The sequence below is a fragment of the Taudactylus pleione genome, unplaced genomic scaffold (genome assembly GCF_031769625.1).
Source record: "Taudactylus pleione unplaced genomic scaffold, aTauple2 ptg000329l, whole genome shotgun sequence".
Lineage (NCBI taxonomy): Eukaryota > Metazoa > Chordata > Amphibia > Anura > Myobatrachidae > Taudactylus > Taudactylus pleione.
The window spans coordinates 12,105,590-12,119,991 of NW_028284730.1; the positions used below are offsets into that span (position 1 = coordinate 12,105,590).

At 46.2% G+C, this 14,402-nt stretch overlaps 1 protein-coding gene across 3 annotated transcripts in view; it reads left to right on the forward strand.

The window, feature by feature from the left end:
- The first annotated feature begins 383 nt into the window (after nt 1–383).
- PIWIL2 (piwi like RNA-mediated gene silencing 2) overlaps nt 384–14,402 on the forward strand; it is a 348,242-nt gene continuing 334,223 nt past the window's right edge. For 2 of the 3 annotated variants that reach the window (XM_088443405.1, XM_088443403.1), the window contains exon 1: nt 1,720–1,806. The gene's annotated coding sequence lies outside the window, so the exon portion shown is untranslated. Of the gene's footprint in view, nt 471–1,719; nt 1,807–14,402 lie in introns of those variants that run through there. The other variant, XM_088443404.1, reaches the window with a different exon arrangement.

Sequence of the window (14,402 nt, forward strand, 5' to 3'; positions counted from 1 at the left end):
ACCACTCTGCAGAGGAGAGCACTGCACCCCATCCACATCACCACTCTGCAGAGAACACTGCATCCCCAACCACATCACCACTCTGCAGAGGAGAGCACTGCACCCCATCCACATCACCACTCTGCAGAGAACACTGCATCCCCAACCACATCACCACTCTGCAGAGGAGAGCACTGCACCCCAACCACATCACCATTCTGCAGAGAGCTCACATGATGACATTTCCTTCCACCCACGTTCCTTCCAACGGTCAGATGATGATCATGACGCGCTAATAACGGCCATTTTCCTTCATGCTGTGAACGTCACGCCCCCGCGGACCAATGGAGAGCCTGGCTCCCTGACTGACGGACTTCTCGTCCAATCAGAAGCACGCGTGTGGGCGTGTCAGCCGGAGGCCGTGCGCGAGGCGGCAGCGCGTGGAGGTGGCGCCCTGTGAGTGTGACTGAGTGAGCGCGGCGGAGAGTGAGGTAATAATGTCCGTCATCCTCCCCCGTTACCGGCGCCGGTAATATATCCCAGTCCCCACTCTGTGTACTGACTAGGAGATATGATCCGCACCGACTGTACACTCAATACTCCTCACCACACCCTGATGAGCGCAGACGGTGGTTATAATATGTATGGGTCTGATCATAACAGTGCCCAGTGTCCTCCAATCCCCCCCACCCCCCCGTACTTATCATCTGCCCCACACTGTATGGACGTGGCCTGTCACCCGTCACTGTCATGTGTCACACAGGTTTCCTTGGGGGTTACCGGGCAGCTCCCTTACTCATACACCATGTGTATATTAGAGATAGATCTATCTATCTCTGATGTGGGGTAACTACGGGGACAATACGTTTTATGTAACAAGCAGTGAAAACCGTGGAGAAGTTGCCCATAGCAACCAATCATCTTTGAAGTAGCATTTATCAAGTACAGTCTATAAAATAATTGGTAGGAGCTGACTGGTTGCTATGGGCAACTTCTCCACGGTTTTCACTGCTTGTTGCCCAGAGCAACCAGTCGGCTCCTACCAACTATTTTATAGACTGTACCTGATAAATGCTACTTCAAAGATGATTGGTTGCTATGGGCAACTTCTCCACTGGTCCACTTATCCACGCTTTTCACTGCTTGATACATAAACCCCAATATATAGTACAAGAGATGACCTATTGCATCATACTCATTAGTCTTTCAGCCATATACTCAATTAAACGCGCGCGCGTGTGTGTGTGTATATATATATATATATATATATATGCCATATCATAATCATCTCTTTAATTCGGGACACGTGAATTACACATATTCAATGGCTGATTAAAACCAGGTGAAATGGAGCCTTAAAGTCAGCCAGCCACAGAGTATGTAATTCATATATGTCCTGATTGAAAGGGATGATATGGCAAGCCTATATAGACACCAAATAAATGTAGCAATCATCCATGTCCACATACTGGAGATCCCTTGCAACCGACACACTGCTTCATATCAGGATACATTTAGAAGCTTCCCTATCTTTCTGCAGTTCTGCTAATACCACTACCAGAGGTTGTGAACAACATTAACTATGAAGCAGTGTATCTCTGCTAAGTTATTTATACCAGTTGTTCTCAAACTCAGTCCTCAGTTCACGTTTTCCAGGTCCCCAGCAGAAGCACAGGTGCATTCATTACTCATTGACACTTTTTAAAAGATCCACAGGTGGAGCTAATTATTTCTCTTGCAATTCTGTGAGGAGACCTGGAAAACATGCACTATTTGGGGTCCTGGAGGCCAAGTTTGAGAACCTGTGATTTATAGTATTGATTAAATGTGAGTATAGGTTATATTGTTTGTAATTGGCAAAAAGGTGATCAATTTTCATATACACTCAATGGTCACTTAAAATACTTTTATTTAAGCATCAATTTACAGTAGTCAATCATAGTTCAATACAATAAAGGATATATATGCGTCCGCAATCCCACACAATAGAATACAAATTTCAGATTGATACATACAAATAAAGTGGCAGTTCTCCTATAGACTAATGGGGGGCATCCACTAGACGATTTTATCCCTGTCCAACCTCTTAACGATTTTCCCTTGAAGTCTCCCTTGAAATATGATCTTCCACTCTGAACAATTTGCAAAAGATCTAACAATAAACTATGTTGTTTTAATCTGTGATTGAGAGCTTTCAGCTATAGTGGGCAGATAGTGGTTCATCGTTTGATCGTTCAGCGTGAACGATGTGTAAGCAATCAAGTGAAATTGACCTACATGTTCAGTCGATGGAGGAGACGATCAAACGACCAGCGGGAGCGCGCATCGTACATCGTTAGAAACAATTACTGCACGATTTGCAAACGATGTTCAAACGATGTTTGAACGATTATCAAACGATTTTATCATAATTGTTCAACTTTATCGTCTAGTGCAGTGTTGGCTAACCTTGACACTCCAGCTGTTATGGAACTACATAACCCAGCATGCACTGCTACAGTTTTGCTATTAGGGCATGCTAAAACTGTGGCAGGGCATGCTGGGATATATAGTTCCACAACAGCTGGAGTGTCAAGGTTAGCCAACACTGGTCTAGTGGATATCCCCCTTAAGAGCTATTTCACACATGCCGGTTCTTGCCGGCCAGGCAAGAACCGGGTGGTAGCCGGACGGCGTTTTTCTGGCACTCTGTGCCTTTCATAAGCAGCGGCTTTGAGCCGCTTTTTATGTCAGGTGTTTTTTTTCCCTATTGGGCATGCGCAGCAGCAGCTCTGCTGCACAAGCCCGGCCGGCAGAAGCCAGTGTGTGTAAACGAAAACATTGTTTCCTTCACACTACTGGCGTGCAGGGACGGCACGGCACCGTCCTTAGTAGTTTTTTCCGGCTATAACACAGTGACCGAGCCGTGTGAAAGAAGCCTGTCCTTTCCCTGCAGTACTACATTTCACAGCCGGTTAAATACCGGGCGGCTTTTTGCCGCCCGGTCAAAACCGGCATGTGTGAAATAGCTCATAGTGTGGTCACTTCATTAGCTACATCGGCTTGTTAATCCAATATCTATTCTGCCACTCATGTTGCAAGAATGTGGTGCATTGTATTAAAGATTATCTGTTTAACCAGCCAACTAGTGGATTGGTTGGAATGAAAATCTGGTAAGGTATGAAAGCAAATGACAATCTGCAATTTGCTCCCAAACGCCGGAAAATGGACCAAAACTGTTGTTTGAACAAATTGTTTAGAGCAAACATTTAACAAACTTGTCTGACATCCATTTTCATCTGTTTTCTGGCATTTAGGAGCAAATTGCTGATCATCATTTACTACCATACGTTACCAGATTTTCATTCCAACCAATCAACTAGTTGGCTGGTTCGACAGATAATCTTTATTATTATTATTTATATGGCGCCACAAGTGTTCCGCAGCGCCTTACATAGTACATAAAATTAGTAAGTGAACAAGAAACTAAAAACTTAGAGTACAGTGCAGGACAAGGACACGACTTGTATACATTGCTGCAACAGCGATTAAAGCTCTCGCAATAAGCAGGGAGTTGGCAGTCAAGTGTTAGGTGCCTTTATGGGGGAGTAAGGAGTAGAAGAAAATGTAGATGTGTGGCCAGCTTTAGGGACTCTCAACATTGTGTTATTGTTGGTGCCTGGCGGGGTGGTTTGAGTATAGTTGGGTACACACTTGACCGACCTATCTAATGATTGGTAAGTGCATACACACTTAAGCTGGCCACACACTAGACCAACTTTCATCCAACCATCCAACTAGTTGATTGGTTGGAATGAAAATCTGGTAACGTATGAGAATAAATGATGATCAGCAATTTGCTCCTAAATGCCAGAAAACAGATGAAAATGGTCATCAGACAAGTTTGTTAAATGTTTGATCTAAACAATTTGTTCAAACAACAGTTTTTGTCCATTTTCAGGCGTTTGGGAGCAAATTGCTGATTGTCATTTGCTTTAATACTTTACCAGATTTTCATTCCAACCAATCAACTAGTTGGATGTAAGTTGGTCTAATGTGTGGCCAGCTTTAAGCTGGGCATCCACTATACAATTTTCTGTCAGGCATCTATCCAATCTGGCTGGTTGGAATGAAAACCTGGTAATGTATGGAAGCAAATGACAGTCGATCATATGGTTTTATACACTGAAAAAAGGACAAAAAAAAATTGTTCAAATTGGTTAAATTTGTGTGTTTTAACCAATTTATCTGAACAACTATTTTTGGCTATTTTCCAGTGTTTGTGAACAAATGGACGATTGTCATTTGCTCCCATACATTACCAGATTTTCATTCCAACCAGCCAGATTGGACAGATATCTGACAGAAAATTGTATAGTGGATGCTCAGCTTTACCAATCATCCTGACGATATGTCTGTGCTGACATCACAACTGGGCGGGCATTTAAATTTACCCGCCCAGTTGAAGTGTCAAATCACCGGCTGGTCCCTGCAATAAGTGTACAGGCGATCGGCGGACCACCCGTGCACACAGCCAGATGTAACGATATATGTTGTCCATCGGCTGTGCTGCACAACCAACGTAATATGGCTGTGAACGGTGAATGACTAGTCCAAAATACTAGAGCAACATATAGTTACCAGCATATAGTTAAATATGGTGAAGCAATATCTCTTCAGGATTGCTAGGGTGCTATTGAATTGTTTTATAGGGCGCTTAAACTAATGAGCGCCCGACGGGACACCCAATAAAACAATCGAATCACCCACCCTTTTAGTGTCAGACTATACCCTGATACTCAGCAGACCCCATTTTTAGTTTCATATATACAAATCAGACACCATTCTAATGGCAAGTGTCCTAAGTAGTCTGTAAGTAGCCAGTGCACAATATATACTTCTGGCTGGCTCAATACTTCTAGGCAACTGGGTGGCCAATTTTTTTTCTCTAACCCCTAAAGTGATAGTGATTTTTGGTAAGTATAAATGTTTCTCCCCACACAGCTGAAACTATTTGCATTGTTTATCAGTTGTTATTTAATTAATTATAATTAAAATGACCAGCTCCTGATTATATGCTTGCAATAGTTCCAATAATGAAAATAAAATAAAAGTGAATATATTCGGCCATGGGCTTTAGGATCATAATGAGGTGTGACTACATAAATGAGTAGCTCGGGGACCTCAATATAGGCCTCAGCAAGGTGCTGAGCAGGGAGGTTGAAAGGACAGCTCAGACTAGAACTGGAGAGAAGACCCTAGTACAGACCGACAGGTGGTGGACAACAGATTGAGGGGTTTATTTACTAAGCAGTGTTAGGAGACAAAGTGAAAGGAGATAAGGTACCAGCCAATCAGCTCCCAACTGTCATTTTTCAAACACAGTCTGTGACATAGCAGTTAGGAGCTGATTGGCTGGTACCTTATTTCATTTCACTTTGTCTCCTAACACTGCTTAGTAAATAGGCCCCTCAGGATGGACTTGCAAGAAGCCCTTTACAGACCCACAGGTGGCTAGCAGGGAGGTAGAGGACAGGAGGGTGTCTTGACCTTGAAAAAAAAGAGAGTCTAACTGCCTGAAGAAAGACTGCCAAGAGTATATGGACTGTGTTTTGCACACTTAATAGGCAAGCATTGAGGCAGTGTCCTGAATGGGCTAGGCCGGTGGTTCCCTGGCCTAGCCCATTCAGCATAACAATCCAGGTTTCAAGGCTAGCCTGAGCATAGCAGTTGCATTTCACAGACGCAAGACACATTACAACATGGTAAAAGTTCCTTAAATGAGATGCCCACTACACTATTGACTTTGTACGAATTTATTCTCCATCTGTGTTTCAGTGTTTGGATGTTACAATTTGCTAAGGTTTGCGTTCGGATATCAATGCTGTTAGGGGTGGAATTCAGTTGTTTTTTTGGGTGGTGATAATTAATAGGCAATTCAATTTTTTTGGGCACTCATTAATTATTGCACCGAAAAGCACCAGGCCTGTAAAGTCCTGGTTAAGGTGCTCAAAGTACAGACTTTTACTACATTTCTACTCCCCACCTCAGGAGGCTGCGAGCAGAAATGTCAGTGCTGGAGGCTCTCGCGTCTGAACAGAGCAACAGTTGAATTGCTCCATTGGATGCCCGTTAGTTAATGCCTCCAAAAAAACAATTGAATTCTCCCCTTAGACAATTGGGGTATTTTCTCCTTCATACTGTTTTTCAGTCTGATGGTTTTTTTTGTGTTTTGGGTCCTATTTTGCTTTTCTCTTTTTAGATGGGCTGCATGTCCTTGCAGTGTATGCCACTCAAAGTTTAGGTTTTCTACTATTCTTTTAGTTTGTCGATACAAATACTGTACATGGGAAATAAAGTAGCAATTCCTGTATACATGGTTTTTATTTTCATATTACAGATGTGTCCTACATCTTTGCTGCGTATGCAGCAAATCGTGCCACGCGTGTGCACCCGCGCCGCCATAGGAATGCATGGTGCGTTCGCAGTCCTCGCCATAGCATATGCTGCTGCGGGTAATCGCGTGGCGTGATGCGTGCGCATGTTTGTAGCACGATCGGCAAAGATGTAGTAGGACACATCTATACAAGGGGGTATGGGTTCATTTTGTTCTGATGAGCTCATGTTTAATACGGAATAATCTGCTCTTGGGGGGGGGGGGCGCGATTAATTGTGTTTTTGGATGCCTATCAGGGCAATTCAACTGTTCCACAGTTAGGGCGCGAGTATGTGCGCCCATATGCACAGAGTTTAGCCGCGTAAAGCATCTAACCCCATCTGAAGTACTGCTTTGGGCTCCCAAAGCCCAAACAGCCGACTTATCGCACATTTCTTTTGCCACCTCAGGAGTCTGCTAGCAGAAATGTGTGTAGCCGCAGCTATTGGTGACCGAACGAAGCATCAGTTTAATTGCTAATAGACACGGTAAAAACAAATGAATCGCCCCCTTGGAACGTTGGAGGAATTCTCCTGTGAAAAGGAAATAAACTCCCCCTTATATAAATAAAATGAGGAGTTATATTGCAGTATTGCAAGAACACACTCTCTTCTGAAAATTAGGAGGTGAAATTGAATACAGTGAAGTTGCCTATTTTGCGATGTAGTCAGCATGCCTCCACATGGCATGCCAACGGACTATATCCTGGCTCCAGAATACCGACCGCTGGAATGCTGAAGGTAAGTATCAGGGGGTTAGGGTAGGCACTAAGGGGGGAGGGTTAGGCATCGGGGAGGCGGAGGATTGGTTCAGGCACTCGGGGGAGGTTAGGGTTAGGCACCAAAGATGGCGGGTTAGGGTAGGGAGAGGGTGAGGGTTAGCATATCTACCAACAAGTGTCGGTATGTGAACCCTGTCAGGATCCTGGTGTCGGCATTACATACCCATCCTGCCTATTTTGGCTTATGCTACTTTCAGTTCTTAAACTCGTGGAGTGTTTAAATTTTTTTTTTTTTTTTAAATAGGAGTCTTCATTTAATTATTAATTCTAGTGTTGCTTGCCATGAAGGGAGATTGTTATTACAGTTGTCTTTTATTGGGGGTACCCAATATTTATTACAAGTCCTTTTCTCTTTCATCCACTAGCGGACACTGGCCCATCAGCCCTCAGTTTAGAAAATGTGCCTCTAGGAGCTGGTCACATTATGCTGTGCGCCAGCAAATACATTTATTTAATTTAATTTTATTTTATTTTAAACATGTTTTACACACCTATAGGTACCCTTCGCCACCTATCTAAAAGGTGGGGTCCGGGTACCTGGCGCCCTGGTGTGTTAGCAAACACCAGGAAGGAGTGCGCAGGGCTCATTACAAGAGCTCCTGACAGCTCCTTACCGCCACAGCAGGTCTTCACACAAGAAGAGAAGACTCTGTGTTGCTGTGTGCATAGCGCTGTTAGACAGCGCTACAAGGTCCCTCTGTCAGCGCTGCCCTGCGCTGTGTTAGAAATACACAGCGCTACACGCGGCTCCCTGCTTCTCCCCTCTCCCCGCTGATACACGCGGGTAGCGCGGAGTGAAGGGGGGGGATGGACATAGCAGCCATATTGGAGCCCTTAGGGCATGAAGAAGGGGGCGGGGCCTAATTAATGCAGGCTCTCTATATTCGGCAAGCGCCGTTTATTAACTTAACTGCCGGCATCTCTCCTTTATACAGGAGAAGTGCAGCAGAACTGAAGGCTGGATTCTTTGGCTCCCCATTCCTGGCTACAGCAGCTACAAGTTAAGCAGAGGCTGTGCATAATACACTGGGGGTGCAGGGAATCTGATCTGTGGGAAGGGAGTGGGGTGTGCTCCTCCTCTGTGTCCCAAGCCAGCCTTCTGTTTTTTCTTTACTTCTGTATATACTCTGTCCCTCTGTGTGTGGTGACTGTGTGTATCCATGTCAAACAGAACAAAAGCGTCTCAAAAGATGTTTGTTTGTTCTAGGTGTAACAACAAACTATCCAAGCCGCATGCGGCTGCATCCACGTTATGTGATGCTTGTATAGCAATTGATCCACCTGTAGCTAATACTGCCTCACCTGCACCTACATGGGCCGCTGACATGGTAGGAGTAATGACGGAGTGATGACGGAGTAATGACGCAAGTCTCAGCCTCCCTGGGTTGCTGGGCTAACCAAGTCTCTAGACACCCTAGTACAGGTAATGGGTACAGCTGTGTCCGCTCCCTCCACTTCCTTACAAGGACCGACACAAAAGCGTCCTTTATCGGCTATTCTCCAGTCAGAAGAGTCTGACGAGGAATTTCTCGCTACGGAGGATACCGAGGAAGGGGAATTGGAGGAAGCATTACAGGACGATACCCCCTCTAGAGTTAGAGTCCACCTCTCCCGGGGTGGAATCTTTCATTTTGGCGGTCAGAAAAATCCTTAACTTACCTGAGGATATTATTCCTGCATCCCAGGAGTGTGAATTATTTCATGAACAACCAAAGAGTTCGGCGGTTTTTCCGTTCTCACTGCATCTTCAACAGCAACTCTCAGTGGCCTGGAAGCAACCGGATAAACGTTTCCAAATTCCGCGCCGGTTTCCTTCTAGCTACCCTTTTCCATCATCCATGATGGAGAAGTGGGAAACACCCCCTCCAGTAGATGCGTCCATCTCTAAAAAAACAGCACTCCCAGTACCGGGAGCTACAGTACTAAAAGATCCTTCGGATCATAAATTGGCTAAGATCTATTTATACCGCAGCGGGTGCTCAACTTAGGCCCACCCTTGTTACTGCTTGGGTTAACAAAGCGGTGGTTTGCTGGGCTGACCAGTTGATTACAGGTTTGGACTCTGGTACTTCTGGAGCAGAGTTACACTTACTAGCTGAACACATCCGCGAGTCTGCAGTTTTCCTGGGAGAAGCGTCAAAAGATATCAGTCAGATTAGCGCTCGCATATCTGCTTCTGCTATTTCTGGCCGCAGAGCCCTCTGGTTGCGCGCCTGGCATGCGGATGCAGAATCCAAGTGTGCGGTGGAGGGTTTACCATTCAATGGCGACATGCTGTTTGGCCCGGAATTAGACAAATGGATATCCCAGGCCACGGGGGGTAAGTCTTCCTTCCTCCCGTCAACTGCACCGGCTCCCAGACGATCTTATACTGGACCTTCCTTTCATTCCTTTCGTGCGCCACATTCCTTTCGTGGTAGAGCCAGAGGTGCTCCCTCCCAAGCAAGAGGCGGCAGAGGTAGAGGTCGCCCACACTCGGTTGCACGTAGACAGGAGCCTAAGCCAGCTGAAAAACAGGTGGCATGACGGTCTTCCGTCCCAACTGGGACCACCTACAGTGGGAGGCCGCCTGCAAAGATTTCAACAAGTTTGGAACCAGACATCTCCAGAGCCGTGGATCCGCAGACTAATTTCCCTGGGGTACCGAATAGAGTTCGAGGTCCCCCCTCCAACTCGGTTCTTCACTACAAGTCTGCCCATACCTGCAGACAAGGCCAGGGTTCTACAGGAGGCTATCCAGTCTCTAGTAGTATCATCTGTGCTAGTCCCAGTTCCAGAACATCAACGAGGTATGGGGTTTTACTCAAACCTGTTTGTAGTACCCAAACCGGATGGATCGGTAAGGCCCATCTTGAACCTCAAGTCATTGAACCTGTATCTGAAGATGTATCGGTTCAAAATGGAGTCTCTGCAGTCCGTTATTGCGAGCTTGGAACCAGGAGAGTTCCTATTATCCATGGATATCAAGGATGCTTATCTCCACGTTCCCATTTGGGAACCACACCAAGCCTTTCTGCGTTTCGCCATATTGAAGGATCATTATCAGTTTTGGGCATTGCCGTTCGGGTTATCCTCGGCTGCATCGACAGATCCGTCTGAACTCGGTTACCAGAGGGGCTCTCCTCTGGTGGACACAATCCAACAATCTTTTGGCAGGCTGAAGATTCGGAGGGTGGAATTGGACTATCGTAATAACGGATGCCAGCCTTCGAGGATGGAGAGCAGTAGTCCTCAAGTATCACTTTCTGGGTAGATGGTCCCCTCTGGAACAGAAGTGGCCCATAAATGTGTTGGAACTAAGAGCGATTTACAATTCTCTTATAGAAACAACAGAGTTTCTAAAGTCTCGTCCGGTAAGAATTCAGTCTGACAACGCGACGACCGTCGCTTAAATCAACCGACAGGGCAGGACTCGAAGTCGCATGGCCATGCGAGAAGTAACTCAGATTCTCCCGTGGGCCGAAAATCAGTCAGTAATCCTGTCAGCGGTATTCATCCCGGGTGTGGACAACTGGGAAGTAGATTACCTAAATCGCCAGGACATCCATCCCAGGGAATGGAAGCTTCATCCAGACGTGTTCTATGCACTGATTCATCGCGGGGGGTGTCCTCAGGTGGACCTCATGGAGTCATGATTAAATCATCAGCTCCCAGTATACGTGTCAAGAATTCGGGATCCGCAGGCAGAGGTAGTCGACGCTCTGACAGTTCCATGGATCTACGACTTTGTTTACCTTTTTCCTCCGATTCCTTTTCTTGCTAGTCTTCTCAAGAGAATACAACACGAGTCTGCCTCTTTCATTCTAGTGGCTCCAAGCTGGCCTCTGAGAAGTTGGTTCTCGAACCTTCGGTCCCTATTGGTAGATGACACGTGGCCGGATCTTCTTCAGCAGGGTCTTTTCGTCCACTCGAACTTAGCGCAGCTGAGTTTAACGGGGTGGCTCTTGAAACGATATCTTAAGACTTAGAGGTATCCCAGACTCTGTTATTCCTACCATGCTGCGCTTCAGGAAGCCAGTTTCGGCTGCACATTATCGAATCTGGCGTTCTTATATGTCGGAGTTTTCCGTCAAGGATTTTTCGTCCTGACGGGATTGGATTATGGCTTTCGCCTTGGAACTTTAAAGGTGCAGGTCTTTGCCCTTTCCATTTTCTTTCAACGCAAATTGGCCCTCATTCCTGAGGTGCAAACGGTTCTTCAGGGGGTCTTGCGTGTGCAGCCTCCTTTTGTACCTCCGGTAGCTCCTTGGGATTTGAACTTAGTGCTTCTGTTTCTTCAGTCGCCCTTGTTCGAACCTTTGGAAGCGGTTGATCTTAAGTACTTGTCCTGGGAGACTGTCATCCTTCTGGCTCTAACTTCGGCTCGTAGAGTTCCGGACTTGGGTGCTCTGTTCTATAAGCCACCTTACCTTGTGTTTCATGCTGATAGGGCGGAACTCTGGATGGTAGCCGCCTTCCTTCCCAGGGTTGTGTCAGTTTCCATATCAACCAGCCTTTTGTAGTTCTGTCGTTGGTGGAGGACTCAGGTGATTCTTCTACCTTGGGGGTGGTTAGTGCTCTCCACATTTATGTTGCCAGGACAGCGTCCCTCCGTAAGTCAGTCGCTTTTTGTCCTATGATGCTGTTCGGAGGTGTTGGGCAACTCTAAGCAGACGTTGGCACGTTGGATAGGCTGACTATTCATCAGGCTTATATTAGTGCTGGACGTCGGCCTCCTTCGTCCTTTTCGGCTCATTCCACACGTTCTGTGGGTGCGTCGTGGGCGGCCGGTAGGGGAGCCTCCAGGTCACAATTGTGCAGTGCGGCTACTTGGTCTTCTGTTCGCACTTTTGAAATCTTTTTTTTTCAGATTTGACACGTTTGCTGCTTCAGCATTACGTTTTGGCCGTCTTGTTATACAGGTTCTGCAGAGCGCTCCCACCCATGGGGAAAACTTTGGGACGTCCCCAGCGTAAGCAACCTCCAGTGTCCCCTAGTGGATGAAAGAGAAAATGGGATTTTGGTACCTACCGGTAAATCCTTTTCTCTGATTCCACAGGGGACACTGGACGCCCACCTCTGTGCTCTATGCCTGCCTGTTCGGTTGGTTCCGTATGTGGTATGTTTTCATTATTGTGTGTTCTTCTCTCCCTTTTACTCCGCTTGTTCTCCATCTCCTCTCGGTCTTCATTTTCTAAACTGAGGGCTGGTGGGGCATAGAGGGGGAGGAGCTTCACACTTCAAAATTATTTAAAGTGCCAGCTCCAGCTATTCACGCCTCTATACCCCAGCGTAAGCAACCTCCAGTGTCCCCTGTGGAATCAGAGAAAAGGATTTGCCGGTAGGTACCAAAATCCCATTTTTTTTACGCTGGGACCAGAGTGCAGCCATTCATTTAACTGGGAATAACCAGACCCAATAATAAAGAATACTGTCCCGACTGCCCTTATCAAGGAATTCTTAAACCCATTTGGTTTATATCCTGCATAGAATACGGGATATTACTAATGTGCAGGATGACTTGGTAATGAAACTTTAGAAATTATGAGTTCCTGGTATTTTGCTCACTATGGGCAGATTTATAAAATCTTGGCGAGAGATAAAGTACCAACCAATCAGTTTCTGTCATTTTACAGGCTGTGTTTGAAAAATGACAGGAGCTGATTGTTTTTTTGGTTTTTATCTCTCTCCAAGCTTTAATAAATCTCCACCAGACTGATTATAGAGTCTCCGTGTGACAGGTGATCTTCTCTTTAGACTGAGCATGCATATAATATAATGCGCTCTATATTTAAAACCATTCTGAATATTCTAAAGGCGCATATCCACTACACGATATAAATGGATGATTGAACGGTTACGACATCGTAATCGTTCATTAATCATGCAGTGAATATGCCGGCAAGCACGCTCCCGCTGGTCGTTGTTGGCATCTGTTATCGCCTGAACATACTGCCCAGACTGCCGATATCGACAGGTTGTGCATGTTCGGGGATGAGGGAGGGTGCCTGCACTGAATGACATATCGTTCAGTGTGGGTAATGCACAGTATAATGAACGATTGTACGATAACGATGTCGTAATCGTACAGTCGTTCATTACTTGTATAGTGGATATGCTCCTTAAGGTGACTGAACAGCCGATTGTGTTCTTGTTTGTTATGCTTAGGCACTTCTCAGTCTGTCCTGTTAAGCTGGGTACACACTTGTCCAATTCTCATCCAATGTCAGACATTGGTAGAGTGTGTACGCTCACAAGACCTCTGGTTTCATACAGTCTTGGTCTTCTGGTCTTGTGAAAAGATTTTTTTAACCTGCTGAAATATCTGGAGACCAGATTGCCAATCATCAGACCAATTTAGAAGTGTATACGCTCCTGAGACTGGTTTGTCCAATTATTCTCCCAATTCATCCCATTGAGTGGCAGCCGGTCTGGCAAAGATTGTAAAGGTGCGTACACACTGGGTGATCAGGGAAGACAGTACGATTACGACATCGTAATGAAACCGTCGTTCCTGGTCCCCTGCAGTGCCTACACTGAACGATCGGATTTAGTATGATTGAATCCCGACAGCGGCATCCCGGCAGCAGTGAAAATCCCGATCGTACCAAGGTATTTCCTAACCTATACAACCCCCAACCCTCCCTTAGGGGTGCCTAACCCTAACCTTCCCCCCAAGTGCCTAACCCTATCCTTCCCCCCCCCAAGTGCCTAACCTTAATCCCCCCTCTAAGTGCCTAAACCTAACCCCCCTTTCCCCGCCGCCTAAACCTAAGTCCCCCGGAGGGTGTGGTTGCTTAACCCTAACCTCCCCATGGTGGTGCCAAACCCTAACCCTCCCTTCCCCTAGCCTAACCCTAAACTCCTGGGGGTGTGCCTATCACTAAGTCCCCCCCGGGAACCCTAAACCTAATCCTGCGGCTGTCCGCGCCCCACTTACCATCAATTGGTAAGATGGGTGTCGGGTTCCCGGTGTAGGTAAAATGACAGGCATCGGGATTTTGACGCCTGTCATTTAACCCCTTGCTGGGATTAGACAGTCGGGAAGCCAGCGGTCGAGATTCCGTCCGTTGGCTTCCCGACTCCTTCCCGAAAGATCAGTCGTTCAGTGTAGGCTCCCTCCCTCATCACTGAACATGCACAATCTGTCATTATCGTCAGATTGTGCTGCATGTTCAGGCGATGAACAATCCTGGAAACGACCAGCGGGAGCGCATATCGCTGGTCATTTCTGTCATTTATAGTGCA